Source organism: Meriones unguiculatus, chromosome 15 (genome assembly GCF_030254825.1).
Source record: "Meriones unguiculatus strain TT.TT164.6M chromosome 15, Bangor_MerUng_6.1, whole genome shotgun sequence".
Classification (NCBI taxonomy): domain Eukaryota; kingdom Metazoa; phylum Chordata; class Mammalia; order Rodentia; family Muridae; genus Meriones; species Meriones unguiculatus.
The window spans coordinates 18,328,531-18,344,815 of NC_083362.1; positions in this window are offsets into that span (position 1 = coordinate 18,328,531).

A 16,285-nucleotide genomic window follows, 5' to 3' on the forward strand; every position below is an offset into this window, starting at 1 on the left:
CAGAACACCAACAGCTCAGGCTCTAAGGTCAACTATCAGTCAACGGGATCTCATGAATCTGAAAAAATCCTTTGCTTCTGTAAAGCAAAGGACACTGTCGTCAGAACAAAACGACAGCCTACAGACTGGGAAAGGATCTTCACCAACCCTATATCTGACAGAGGGCTAATATCCAGAATATATAAAGAACTCAAGAAGGTAAACACCAACAAACCAAGTAATCCAATTAAAAAATGGATACAGAGCTAAATAAAAAAAATATTAACAGAGGAATATAGAATGACAGAGAAACACTTAAAGAAATGCTCAGCATCCTTAGTCATCCGGGAAATGCAGATCAAAGCGACCTTGATATTCCACCTTACACCCGTCAGAATGATTAAGATCAGAAACTTAAGGGATGACACATGCTGGAGAGGTTGTGGAGAAAGGGAAACCCTCCTCCATTTCTGGTGGGAATATAACCTTGTACAACCACTTTCAAAATCAGTCTGGCGCTTTCTCAGAAAATTAGGAATAGTGCTACCTCAAGATCCAGCTATATCACTGCTGGGCATATATCCTAAAGATGCTAAACTATACAACAAGAACATTTGCTTATCTATATTCACAGCAGCTTTATTCGTAATAGCCAGAATCTGGAAACAACCCAGATGTCCCTCAACTGAAGAATAGATACAGAAATTGCGGTACATTTACACAATGGAACACTACTCAGCAATTAAAAAACAAGGAAATCACGAAATTTGCAGGCAAATGGATGAAACTAGAAAAAATCATCCTGAGTGAGGTAACCCAGAAACAGAAAGACACATATAGTGTATACTCACCTATAAGTGTATATTAGCCATGTAATGTAGGATAAACATACCAAAATCTATAGTCTTAAAGAAGTTAAACAACAAGAAAGACCCTAGGGAAGAGGCTAAAACCTCATTCAGAAGGGCAAACAAGATAGACATCAGAAGTAGGAGAAGACAGGGAACAGGACAGGAGCTTTCTACAGAGGACTTCTGAAAGACTACCCATCAGGGCATTGAAGGAGATACTGAGACTAACATCCAGATTTTGGGCAGACTACAGGAAACCTTATGGAAGAAGGGGGAGATAGAAAGACCTGGAGGGGACAGGAGCTCCACAAGGAGATCAACAGAAACAAAAAACCTGAGCCCAGGGGGGCCTGCACAGACTGACACTCCAACCAAGGACCATGCATGGAGAGAACCTAGACCCCTGCTCAGAGGAAGCCGATAGGCTGCTCAGTTTCCAAGTGGGTTCCTTAGTAAGGGGACCAGGGGCTGTCTCTGACATGATCTCAGTGGCTGACTCTGATCACCTCCCTCTAAAGGGAGCAGTCTTTCCAGGCCACGGAGAAAGATGATGTAGCCAGCCCTGATGAAACCTGATGACCCTGATGATAGAGTAGGGTCAGATAGAAGGGGAGGAGGAGGTCCTCCCGTGTCAGTGGACTAGGGAGGGACATAGTGGGAGAAGAGAAAGGGTGGGTGGGACTGGGAGGAGACAAGGAAGGAGGCTACAGCCTGGATCCAAAGTGAATAAATTGCAATAAATAAATAAAAAATTTAAAAAGTAAATAAATAAATAAGACTTTTTTTCTTTTTTTTAAATTAAAGAAAAGGATATGTGTGTGCATTTGGATGTGAGCAGGAGGGGGAAGTGCTGTTCTAAACCCTGTTCCCTTTTTATCATCACCCATTTCCCCTTGTAAACTTCTGGTTTTTCCTCCCAGGAAGCACCTATGTCCTTGTGCTTGGGTGTGTTCTAGCAGTATCCTCCCTCCACCAGCCTCGGAGCACCTGTTTGTCTACCTTAGCTTGAGGAGGCTGACTGCTCTCATCCCTCTGCCTTCCCTGGAGCTGATATCCTCTGTCATTTAGCTGGCTGTGCCCAAACACTCTGGCCCTAAGACACAGCCTTGTTTTTGTTTGTTTTGTTTGTTTGCTTTGTTTTTTTTTTTCCCAATGTTCTTCTTCTTCTTGGGATCTGTCATCCATCTTTAATATTGCCAGCTATCACTTATTTTCAGTAGTTCCCAAATAGCTTGTCTTTGGTGGTTCAACACAGAGATCTTATCATTCTGTTGAGTGTCTCTGAGACAGTCTAGCTAACATGTCCCCAACGTGACCTTGCGTGCCTCCCGTTCCATTCCTGCATGTCAACTTCTTTCTTCTCACACTCTGGAGCTTACTTTCCTTTGACACAATCTCTGTATCCTGCCAGTTTCTAAAGTCATTTTTATATTCTCTAATGTGTGCCGTGCTTCCTTGTCCGCTGACATAATTGGTGCTCCACAGCTTCTCACAACATATCTAATTTTGGGTCATTAATGTCGCTCTGGGTTCCCAATAATCCCTTCCTTCCCCACTTTGAAAAGCAAAATGTTCATTTACTCATAGAAAAGCATCATTACCTACTTAAAAAAAAGCAAAGCTAAAAACAAAACAAAACAAAACAAAACAAAAAAACCTCAAATCTCTCATCTCAGTATAAGAAAACACTGGAAAAATTATTTGGTAGAGAATTCTCATTAAAAAAAAAAACCCTATATTTTGTGCTATTTTCTGAATTTTCGATGTAATTGTATTATAGGTTTGGCAGGGAGGGGTAGGGCGCTTAAACAGATTATTATGTCACCAAAAATATGAGGAATAAGTACCCTTTCTTCACAAATTACCCAGCTTGCGGTATCTTGGAAGAGCAGCACAAATAGACTAATATTATGTGCATCTCTTATGCTACCCAGGACCACAAAGACAAAGAACAGTATACCCTGAAGTAACGAAGGAAGAAGAAAAGTGGTCAATTCTTGCTTCAGGTGTTCTGAACGTTATGCGTTTACCAGTGCTAAGTGTTCTTACTGAAACATAGTTTTATATTTGTTATTATTTAATCATATCCTATCACCACCACCACCACCCCAATAGATTTAATTCCCAAGAGGGCAGGGCCTGGTTTGTTTTGCTCAATCAATATTTGGAAGAGACACCTTTGATGAGGTTTTGTTTTCGCCAATGTAAATGCTGTCTGCAGTGTTCCATCACAGCCTCTGCTATAGACCTCCTTGATAATCTTGGAAGGGTCAGCTTCCTGGTGACATTCTGCCTTTAATCTCTCGAGCATTCCCCTTCAATGAGAGCGCACCTCAGTGTCGCGACTCTGCTACTCTAGTTATCACTCTAGACGAACAGGTTATGTTGTCTTCTGGGTTATAACATAACAGGTTATGTTACCCACTTCTCACTAGCTACACGGTCTCGTTTCTCCACCTGGCTAGTAAGTTCCTCAGTTCTCAGTACTACTTTTATTTTAACTTTTTAGGTTAGCATACAAAGTAATGGCTTTTATCATTCATATCTTAGCACTGTGTTATACAACAGCTGAAAGTGCATAGAGTGAGTGCTCAGCCAGCAAGCTTCTGTCTCAGGGTGGGAGGACTCTGTTCTCTGTAGGAGAAGTTTTGAGGGCCGAATACATAAGGAACCCTAATGATGTTTGTTCAGTGAACAAAGCACAGCAGCACTTTTGTGATTCTTACTGTACTCAGTTCATTTTGACAAGTCAATCCAGGCAATGCTTCTTGAGCGATTTTTATGTGCAAGGGAGACTCCGAGGCTATTGGGCTATCTCCTAAAAGAAGAAAGATCTTCCTTTTCCAGAGACTTACTACTGGCTTGTAGGAGAAAAATCTGGAGTCATAATACCACAAATGAGAAATGTAAAGCTCTGTGAATTGTATAGGAGAAAAGAGAAACATGTAACAGCGGGATTGAAAGTCAGCGGTAGAGTGTGTGCTCAGTGTATGTGAGGCCCTCAGTTCAAGGCCCACATCTCCAGAAAGGAAGACAAAGCATGCAATAAGCATTTGCTGAAAGTTAACTTCTCCAACTCTAGCCCAGTTGTCGTTAGGACAAAAATGCGAGTTGTCAACCTGGGGGATGGTCTAGGTCAGGCCAGGATCCAAGAAAAAAAATCAAGAACAATGCTGGAAGCATGCTGGAATCAATTGTCAAGGGTGACTGGAAGTGATGTATTTGGTGATGATGTTAAGAATTTGCCGTCATGGAACAATAATCTTAAACTTTTGACTGTGCTGGTTGAAGTGAATATAATTATTTTTATTCAAATGATTATAATTAAGGAATATTTTGAAAGCTGTCAAGGGCTAGACATTGCACTTAGCTTTTCTTATATTTCACTGTTAATGTTTATAGTTATGCATGAGGTATGACTTGTTATAACCTTCAGTTTGTGGATAAGGAACCACAGAGATTATACATATATTGTTCGGTAATATATTATATTGTGGTAAATGATATATTATATGGTAATATATTATATTGTGGTGATTGGGAGACTAAACCTAATGCCAGTAAAGGACTTAGGAATCAAACAATGGAAAGCTTAAGTTCTGAGTCTCCATATGTAAAAAATATCCAATGTGGTTGCATAGATGAATACATCTAAAATATTATTTCCATATTGTTTCTATCAGGGAATAAAGAATACTGAACAATATTAAATGCCCCAAGGTAAAGGCATTCACTAAGGTAAAACTAGTCATAAAGTAAATCCATGATGATTCATCCATATCTCTGCAATCTGGTCTATCTCTTATCCACATATATTCAAAAGGTGTGCTGTTGACAAGAATATTTGTAATTCTTATTAAATATCAAGTTATTCTAATTTATTTTGGTTAGTTTCATTTAAACCTCCATACTACAGTTATAACTAATCAAAACTACCTTTGGAATCTCCAGACACTGATTCTCCTCTGAATACCGTAAACATTTTCATTTTTGTCGGGTTTTCTAATTTCCCAATGCGTGTTACCTTTAACTGTATGAGGAAATTGTCTTATTCCATTGGCGCTTCTGACAGATAGATAGGTTTGCCAGTTGGCTGCCAATTGTCTGTCTAGGGGTTATCTCTCAGTTGTGTGTGATAATTATTATATGCCAGAATGTTATATACCAAAAATGTTCCCAAGTGGTCTTCTAAGTTAAGATAGCTCCTATAACATATCTGAATGGATGTAATTTTTCAGTGACCTGTGTTGACTGAGGTCAAAGGGTGAGCTTGTCTTTTGTTTTATTATTATTTCAATTTCAAGCTCCAAAACATCTTTCTTAATTGGTCATATACACAAAATATTACTGACTATTACTTGGTAAACATTATGCTCCTAGATGGACTCTTCCTACTGAGCTCATTTGACAGGCTTTGAATATGTAACGGTTGATGTATGTCTTGAAGACTGGAGTCATGTCTGCTATGTTTCTCATATTTCTAACTTTTATGTCAAATCCCTGTGCTTATTTTTGGGTTCAGTGAGAAGAGCAGAAGTGAATGGAGCCAAAATCCTGGACTAGCGGCCGCACAGGTGGAGGCTTCTGTGTAGTCCTCCTGCTGATGTCCATCTCAAGGCATCACTAGCCAGAATGTCATAGTTTCCACTGGCCCCTTCATTTGAAGCACAGAGAACATTCTACTGAAAATGTCATCACCGAAGTCAGAAAGTGAAAGAAGCAGAAACTAGATTCTAGCCAACCAGAGAATTTTCTTTTCCTAAGTGGGAGCTATTGATCGTTGGCCTTTCATGAATTACATACTTTAAGGCAGCTCCCTGCTAAGTTTTGTTTGTTTTTATTTGTGCCAAATGATAAATTTGTAAAAATGTTAATCTAAAATCTAGAAATATTTATTACATATATGTACGCTAGTGTCAGAAATATTAAATCCAAAGGAAAATCATTCATTATGCAATATGGAAAAAGAACAACTCAGTAAAAAATAGTCAACTGTATTTGAATGAATTACTGATTCATATTGGGCTTTCTCTCCCTACTCTTCATTAAGAATTTATTAATTTCTTAGAAGGAAAAGCTACTATACAGTGACTCTCTATCAATATTTAATGTAATCGTGCCTGGAGCACTGGATTGACTTTCTCATTGTGAAAAGGGGAAAGGAAATTAAGATTGTGCCCTATTTTCTAATGGAAGAACCTTGGGATAAATTACAATTTTGTTGTTCTTTACATTGTAGAAGTGATAATGATCAGGTTCTTTGTGTTCACTGAGATGCTCTTGCTTGCTTCATCTTGTCAGGATGAACTGCAACATTTAGTGTTATCGACCAGGCTGGAAAAGAGCGGGCGCTCCACATTCCCATCTTTATGTGGCTTGCCTCTTTGTGTTCAAAAAGGAAAGTGGTCCATTGGCCTTACCGTTAGTTTCCTAAAATATTGACTTCTTCTGCTCCTACTCTATCCTCTGTGTAAATGTATGTATGGAGAGAGAAACATACGTGTGTGTGTGTGTGTGTGTGTGTGTGTGTATGACATGTTTATATATGTTTTGATTTGATGTTTCTTTTTCATACCTAATAAGCTCAAGGAAAGCTTAATAGTTTCCTCAGAGTCGACAATACTCTTGCTTTTTCTATTGTCTGCCTATCTACTTTGCAGTCGGATATTTGGTGATTCTGTTGCTGTCAGGTAACTATTATCTTTGATTTAAATTTAAATTAACTTGATGCAAGAGCCAGGCCACTCTGTAAAATATAAAATATAAACAGGGTAGAAAATACCCAAGCTGGCATATAAGATGCCGATGAAACTATATTTCAATAGTTCAGGCTAAACCTGCATTCTATTAATTGGTATAATCAAAGAGGAGAGTGGTCTTGTCATTATTGCTATTGGCTTTCCTTCTGGCATGCCTGACTTCTTAGAGACAGAAAAACTGATCTTACCCGTCTACTCATAGACATTGAGTTTGGCCTCGAATGATTGCACATCACTTCTAATGTAAGTTTCCCAAGATATCTTCCTTCAAAGCCTCTTTTCACAGAGTTCCACAGAAGGTCTTTTACCACTGATCTTTCTCTTACAAGATTCTCACATAGTGGGTAACCCTGCTTCAATGGACTTACATGAGACTGGAGCAGATGAGACTAAATGTCTGGGCAGGTGCATTGACGATAAATCAATTAGACCATTAGCGCATGTAGAGAATGCATCTATCTCCGAAAATTCCGTTTTCAGGCCTGGATTTCCTCGATTCTAATAGTTATATAGTAAAGCCAAAATACTCTCTTATTTGTGTTTTAATCCTAACATTTTCTACTGCTTTAAGACTTGTACTCTAAATTAAGTATTACTATTAACATCCAAATGAATTTGGACCAAGTAATCATTTCTTTGTTGCAAGAGAGCTTACCATAGAATGTAGACATGATGTCCCCACTTCTTGTCTGTAGACAGCTTCTTATGTCTAATGCTCTACAGGAAGTGGGTTTGAAATCAGTTGGCTGGGAAACACTCAGTGATCCTTACAGAAAGAAATTTCTAGTAATATATTGCTTATGCAAACACCATATTTTCAAGTGCATAATAACCAGAGACTTTACGTATGAACATAGAGTAATTGATTATATAATTGATGTAGTTTTCTTGAGGTCAAGATAAAAATCTGTTCAGGAGATATTTTAGAGCCTCTGCTGAGAGCTGAAACGTTTTTATTAAACATAGAACATGTCTATTCATTCTTCTTTCAGTTGTGATGCCATTCTTGAGGCTTTTCCTTGTGAGCTTTAGGATGGAGCAACGTCCAGCCCTAGCATTAAAGTTGGATATATGCCCCAGTGTTGGCCACACAGATCACTCCATTTCCTTGCATTTAGTTTTGAGATGGGCTCTTGATCTACTAAAACACAATGACATTAGCTCTAGGATACAAGAGGAACTGTTAGGGGAAAAAAGCTGTTTAGACACAGGGAGTCATCTTGTCTTAATGAATATAGAGAATATTGAAGAAGCCCAAACAGAGGGTTGGTGAATAAACAGTGAGGAGGACAATGTTCTGACAGCACAGAATATACACTTGGGTGTAACTAAGGATTATGTCTTTTGCTTAATCTAGTTGAAATTGAAATTCATTTGAAACTGAAGTAGATGTGAGTTATACAGGTGTTTGCTAATGGGACAGGTCAAGGAAATACTTCATGCATGGTGTGTTAGTCTTTTAACAAAACACTTGACCTGACAGTGTTTTTCATGAAATCCTTGTGGATAACATGTAGAAATGTGAAATGGATGCAAGCACAGTCAGGTGACTTCATCAATAATTGAAGAGTCATGTCCAAGAATGCTAATTCCATGTCAACCAGAAGGAAATTTTACAGTGGTATGCCTCAGGGTTCTCCCTGGCTCTGTCCTTTTTGACATCCGTATCAAAGGTTTGGGTGAGCCCACTGATGGCATTCCTATCAAATTCTACAAACAGCAAGATGATTGGAGCATTGGATAGTATGCTGGGTAACAGACACTCATTTCTAAGTCTCTTCGTAAGACAGAGGGTTAGAATAGAATTTTAAGAAGAACTAACATAAAATCTTTGAACGGGATCCAAAAGTAATTATACAAATAACTGGGCAACACTGGGAATTTAGTTAAGTATAATTTCAAAATGGATCAGCAATGTTTTACAGCTGCTTAAATAATTAAATAAGTAGAACCATATTACATTACAGAAATAGGACAGAGTAGTGGTACAGGAAGATGTCACATTGAACAAATCATGGGGTAAGGCTGCTAGAGTAGAGGGCACAGAGCCAAAGGAACTAAGGTTTTCAAATATTTCTACCTTAATATCCAGTGATACAGTCCCAACTTGCCAAATCATGTAGACAGAAAGAATAAAAACTAGCAGTTGGAATAGAACATCTCTGCTTCCACCCACTATTTAGACATTGTATTTTCCCTCCTCACCAAGGAAGGGTTGCTTCTCTCTGGGAGAGAAGTTAAGTTATGCTACAAAATAAAATACTGAGTAGGTAAAGAGGACAAGGTAGGAAGAGAGAGAGAAAAGTCTTTGGGTCTGTCAAGGAAAATTTTGCAACTATTTAAAGACATTGGGGCCCCAGAGAACTTCTGAGATTTGAAAGAATGGAAAAAAGAAATGGAGGAGAATTTAATTTTGTTACAGCAATCAATCAACTAGAAATTCAAAATATGTATTTATCACAAGTACCTGACCTTCTGCAAAATTAACCCCTGGATTTGTTTTATCAAAGACAATTTATGCATATTTTTCCCAGCTATGTTCTGTGTTCAGCACCACAGCGAAACAAAGTTTTGTGGGAAAATGGCCACACTTTAACAAAGAGGGCATGGGGCTTCGCAGTTACAGAATGGCTGGGTCTATACTTAGAAAATGTTCATCTATTAGAGTGTTACTGGAGGAAAACAGTAGTAGAGATTTTTCCCAATAGAATGATACAATAAATTAAATTATTTGATGACAAATGACAAAATTGCCATTGTGTGTATACTACATGTTAATTTACATAAAGCACAAGAGAAAACCTAATACTGTTATTCTTCTTTTTTAAATTTAATTTTATTTTATTAATTACACTTTATTCACTTTGTATCCCCCATAAGCCCCTCCCTCCTCCCCTGCCGACCCCACCCTCCCTCCCCCTTTCTTCACGCATGCCCCTCCCCAAGTCCACTGATAGGGGAGGTCTTCCTCTCCTTCCTTCTGATCTTAGTCTACCAGATCAGGAGCGGCTGCATTGTCATCTTCTGTGGCCTGGTAAGGCTGCTCCCCCCTCAGGAGGAGGTGATCAAAGAGCAGGCCAATCAGATTATGTCAATACTGTTATTCTTCTAAAGAAACATACTGAGTCCCAGCACTGACAGGGGGCAGTGGATGTTCATGCCTTCTCAACCAAGAAACTGTCTTCCACTGGTATCCACATGCGAAAGAAAAATTGGTTTTCTTCGACAGAGTCTCACTGGGTACATTAAGTACACTCAGGGCCGACCTCAAGCCCATCACAAGCTAAGTCAGTGCTATTTTGTAGACTTTTTGTCTAATTTTGCTTTGTCTGGGAACTTTATTTTGTCTTACTGGTGTTTTCTTTGTTTATTTTGATTTCCATTTTTGTGTTTTTCCTGGTAGGTGGTTGTGCGATTCTTGGTTTGTTTGTCTGTTTATTTGTAGGTTTATTATTATTATTATTTTAAAAAAGGGATAGAGAAAGAACATCAGGTTGGGTGGATGGGGAGGTGAGGAGCATCTGCGAGGAGTTAGGGGAGAGAGGAAAGCGTTATCAAAATACATTGTATGAAAGAATTTTGATTAAAAAGAAAAATAAAGGCTTCTGCAAGTGACCTTCAAATTCAATTCCGTTTTAATAAAAAGCTCAGAAGGGTCATTTGAGGCACCTAGATCAACTGATGCTAAGATTAACAGTAACATCAACAACAACAAGGCCTATGTCACACTGAGACAATTTTTAAAAGAAAAGTGGAAATGGCATCCGCCCTAGCAGGTGTTAGGAAACAGCCCAAGGATGGACAAAGCCCACGACGGTGAAGACAGCGTGATGCCGGTGAGAGAACAATGACAAATGGAAATCAGAAAGTAAAGTCAAGTCAGGGAGCAGTCTAGAGCTTCCGGAGAATTCTAGAACTCAAGATAGAGAGGAGTGTGTCTTACACAGACCTCTCTGGACTTTGAGGCAAGGCGCAGACTAAAGGCTGCCTCTGCGTGTGTCCCAGTTAAGGAGAAGACTCAGTGTTGAAAAGAGTACCCTGCATCCCGAAGAGAGAAAAGGTTAGACCCCCAGGAATTCACCAGGGCAGTGACAGAGAAAGCTACAAAGCGGTGAGAAAAGGCAAGCTGCTGTGTGCTGGAGCGGAAACTGTTGGCCGCGCCCCAGCAGGGAAAAAGAAAGCAGAAGCCTCATCCAAAAAGTAAGCAGGTGTCTCAGGTGGCCGGAGTCCAGCAGTCCTGCCCTCAGGACAGACCCACGGTCTTCACAGAGCTCACAGCTCAGCGTAGTGTGAGCTGATCGTTCCTCCCGTGGACTGGTCAGCGATGGACAGGAACCAGTCCGTTTTTGTCAGTCTGTACGACGCAGAGCGCAGTGACTGGGTGCCAACGTAAGGGCACCCTATTGCTTAAATCTGAGCCTCCCCGGGAGGCTGAGAACAGGGAGCGGCTAGGTTCAGGGAAGCCAGAGCTTAACGTTGCATCTTCGGGGCCAGCCCCAGGAGGGGTTTGTGCAGAAGCAAGTGACGGGGCCAACACGAGCTGAAGATTCCAGGCTGTGAAAAGCTTGTCTCGGGCGGGTAGGGAGAAGGTCTTACCAGCTGATGTGCGGAGCCTGTGGTCGGCCTGTGGATCAACACCCGAGGCTGCCTGTGTCCCCTCCACCGCTACAGAACCCAGGAGCCCTGAAGTGCATCCCTCCACGGGGTGACTGATACACGGGGGGCCTGAGGGTACAATGACAGGCGTTGAGCTCCCTTCAAACAGGGCTCTAAAGACACCCTCACACAGAACAACAGCCACCCTGGATGTGCCGTGGGGGAAGTCTTGGGGAAGGGGAGAACATGCCTAGCCCTCAGAGAGCAAAGCTAAGCGTGGCCGGCAGAGGCCTCCGGTATGCAAGGACGGAAAGCCACCACAGTGAAGACTTGACCGAGCTAGTACAACCTCTTCACAGGCCACAGAAAGAAACTGTTCCTCTGGCTCTCCCGGGCACGGGACTGCCCGTCTCCGATTCCCGAGAACCCAGAAGGAAGCTGCTCTGACCCTTCATCTGTAATTTTTATTCTTTGCGGTTCCTCTTTTCCTTTTTTTTATCACACTTTTAAGCAATATTTTTACACTATCATACTTTTAAATTATTAGGCAGTCTCTTTTTTCCCTTTCATTTCCCTCCCGCTGTTTCCCCCTTTCTCTCTCTCTCTCTCTCTCTCTCTCTCTCTCTCTCTGCTTTCAGTAGTTTCTTCTCGTTTTTGTTCTTTGAGAATCTATATATTTACGAATGATAATAGGATCACATACATTCCTTAGTTCCCCCTACAATTGTCCCTAATATGCCCTCCTCATTTCCCTCTCCCTTCTAAGACCTCATACCCTCCTCCTCCTACGACTCCTCCTCCTCTTCCTCTTTTCCTTCTTCTGATAACCCACTAAGTGCATTGGTGTGTGGGTGTGAAAGATCACTGTTTGAGAGTGGCCCAGATTCTGGGCCAGATGTAGTTCCCACATTGGGTCCGTAGCTTGTGCCCACACTGGAGCTGTGACACCCCCCCCACACACACACCTTTGGGCCCCTTTAGCAGTACTTTGACTTGATCTTAATCTTTAAAAACAAAAACCAAACAAAGAAAAATAATGACAAAAACCTCACTTTTTTTTTTTTTACTTTTTCTTGTATTTAGCTAATTTTGCTTTTAAACTAAATTTTCATTATTATGATAGTGTGTGTCTTCTTCTTCTTATTATTATTATTATTATTATTATTATTATTATTATTTTGCTTTAAAAAAATAAACTGTGATGACTTGAATGAGAATGGTCCCCATAGGCTCTTATGTTTAAATGCTTGGTCCCCAATTAGTGGAACTGTTTGAGAAGGAGTAGGAGGAGTGGCCTATGTCCTTAGGCTTTGAGGTTTCAAAAGCCCAGGCCAGGCCCAGTCTCTTCTTTCTGTCTGCTGCTTATAGATCAGGATGTAGCTCTCAGCTACTTCTCCAGAACCTGCCTGCCTGCGTGCCTGTGTGCCTGCCTGCGTGCCTGTCCCTATAAGCAAGCCCCCAGTTTGGTGTTTTCCTCTGTAAGTTGCTTTGGTCATGATGTCTTTTCACAGCAATAGAACAGTAACTGATACATACACTCCTGTTATTTTCTCTTTTATTGTTCACTCATTTTCTTCTCTCTCTTTACTCTTGCTTCTTCTCCACCTTCTTTATCTCATTCATTTTTCTATTTCATCATTTATCCTAAATAATTTTTAAAATTGCTTTTACTGGATGTTGTCACTTTATTTTATGCATAAGTGTTTTGCCTGCACGTGTGTCTGTGTACTATGTGGGTGCTTGTGCCCACAGAGATCAGAAGAAGACATCAGAGCCCCTTGAAATGGAGCTACCGGTGGTTGTGAACTATCGTGGAGGTGCTGGGAATCAAACCCAGATCCACTACTGGAGCAACGGGTGCTTTTGAGTACTGAGACATCGCTCCAGGTCCCTATTCTAAATAATGTTTAACTTTATATCATATTCTAAATTGGGTTTTTTTTTTTGCCATTTTCTATGTATGGCCACTGGTGACGTATAGGTTTCATCCATTTCAGTTATATTACTTTATCTTGTATCATTTAATGTTGCTATTATAACAGTTTTTTTTCTTTAAGTGGTACTATGGATTAAGCCCTCAAGAGTAGGCTGTGAATAAAAGTCTCAAATAAGACTGGAATAGATATCCAAAATAACATATGTTCAGATGATAACACAGAAAAACACACGCACACACACACACAAACACACACCATCAAAAGACAAAGTACCATGATTCCTTCAAAGGACTTCTCAGCTACTGAAATCAGAGAAACTAAAACAGGCAAGGTGCTAGATGCAGAAGCACAGTGGAATATTTTCCAGTACACCAATACAAAAGAAAAACAAAAAAACAAAAACAAAAAAACCCCAAAAACTTGATGATTGTAAAGCTATATGGAACTAAATATAATTATGTTAAATTAAGCCAGACTCAGAAAGACAAAAATCACATTTTTCTCTCATATGCAGAATCTAAATCTATTTCATTTATAAAAATTAATTTTAATATAATGTATAAATATATGTGTCCGCACGTGCATGTGTGTGGTGAAAGTAGAATTAAAAGACCATAAGAGGTAGAGAAAGAGACACAGAGGGAGAGGAGGGTGAGGAAAGAGGAGATCATGGAACACATTTGATGTGAAAGCTGCAGAAAGGACTATATCAGAAGAGGAAGGGGAAGAGGAAAAAAGAAGGGTTTAAGCAGTTGTTTGGAAATTCACCAGTAGCTAATCCTCTTGTGTTCTATTGTGTCTCCCAGAGGCTCTGGCAGCCTCTGTGTATTAAAACTACACATCAGAATTTTAAAAGTCCCCTAGGTGGTGATGAAAACGTTTATATTAATTGTCCAGGATAATAGTTGAATCCTTGGTAATAAAAATTGCTAATGTGTCCACTTTGAGAGAATAAGTTTTATGATAATTTAGTTATATTAGAATTAAAAGCGACTTTACTAGGTAACTCTACTGGATATTGGGTATTTTAGGCTGAAAACTACTATAAAGGTAGGCCACATGGGCTACTCTCTGGAAAATACAAAGGAGCCTTGAAAAGCACTGAAACCCACTCATATGCTCCATGATACTGATACTGTTGGGTTGAGTCAAAAATTAAATGTCAGGAATTTCCTGCAGTACTGTGCTGTGTGGCCAGGTTCAAATCCCTGGTTCCAAACAGGGGTTCTCGATGTGTGGTCCCCATCTCTGGATGGATATGCAGGTACTCTGCCCTCAACAGTGTAGTTTGAGAAGCGCCACCTTACCACAAAGGGAACTTGTATCCTGATCCTGCCACTCGCTATCCTGAAAGTTCTCTGTGCCCTGAGCATTTGTGCAGGACCTGGTCCAAGACGGAAAACATTTTTATATTTAGTACCATGTGGGACAAAAGAGAGTACAGGAGAGTGAGGTAGGTGGGTCCAACTAACAGAAGAAAACCAGGATTTCTGGAGGATTCTGTGGAGAAAGGCTTCTATAGACAAGAGTCGGAATTGCAGTGCACACTCCTGTACAATTTGTTGCCCCTTAGTGCCTCCTTTGTCAAACACCAAATGTGCCCTGCGACTCCATTTCCTAAACCTTAGTCTCGTCAGCCTGCCTTTCCTTCGATTTAGCCAGGAAATAATTCTTTCCCCAAATGTGTCCATTTAGAGACTGATACTCGAATGTGTGCGAGATTTTAGAGAGGGTATTGTTTAGAATTTACTTCCTAAAAATTTAGGATTAAAAAAAAATCAGATGTATAGCTACACTGAAGAATGTAATTTTGTTTCCTACTCAGAAGCCCACGGCAGTTAGTCAGTGCATAAACATTAGTTATATCCTCCATGGAGCTGGTTTCTGTAGGTGCTAGCATCTACAGGGACATATGTTAGCAATGGCCTTTAAAAGAGGCATGAAGATATGGCTATGTTGTTTGTCCTATGTTAAGGACCTTGATATAACCATATTATTAGTAATTAATTTCACCACCTCTTCCATCACTAATTATTTCCAAACCACCTCTGCAGAGAAAAACCCTAGAAAGAAGTTTTTCTTGAGGGCACTGGGGCATGCATACAACTCCTTCAGGATCACTAACAGGAAGGTGGTACTGCAGTGCTTATTGGGACTGAATGTTGGCAAAATTTCCACTTGAATAGAGACATGAACTGTGAAACCAAGATCTGTTTTCTTGAAATCGTGAACTAAGTTTGGTTTCCAAGGCTTCACAACATCAAAGACTAAGAATATGGTTTTGTGCCTTTACTTACCTCCTGTTCCCTTCCAAGGGAGAACACGTAAATTAATGTTGCCAGGAGTATGCCTCAGCCTTTGAGCTCCATCTCCCTTCTCAAAGGGCCTTGCTATGGTTCCCTATCACCATGGTGACATTCAGACATCTCCCACCAGAGACCTTAGCACACAAGTCTCAGCGCTAACTCATTAAGCATACAGGAAGAAGAGCGATGAACACAGATAAGTACTTGGAAATCATATGAGAGAGAGGCCATTTATGGGAATTCTTTGGAGGACAGATGATTAAGTAAAATCAGAGAAGAGTGAAGTTGGGAATAATTGGAGGTAAGATCAGAGAATTTGGTGTGAAGGAAGGCTCATTGGTGCAGAGGGAAGCTTGGAAAGCTCAGATGGCCATTTCCATACATACATGAGAGAAACCTTTTAAAGCCAAAAACAAAACAAGAACAAATGACCAGGGGCTGGAGAGATGCTCAGCAGTTGAGAACACTAGCTGCTGTTCCACAGGAACCGAATTCAATGCATAGCACCAATAAGGCAGTTCACAACTGTCTATAACTCCAGTACCAGGGGATCTGACACCCTCACACAGACATATATGCAGGCAAAACACGTATTCACATGAAATAAAAATAATTTTTTTAAAACCCCACCTAAATGGTAGATACTCTTTCCACCTCAGAGACTCTGGAAAGTCCAAGTACACTGATATACTTGTTTCTAGGACTTGCCCAGTCTGGAAAATCCATCTCTACTCATTGTTCATGGAGTCATCTGTCCAAGTAACATTTTTAGAAATCACACAAAAGTGCCTGATCCATTATCTTCTACTCATAACATACCAATAATCTCCCAAAGCAGATAATTATGTCATTATTTG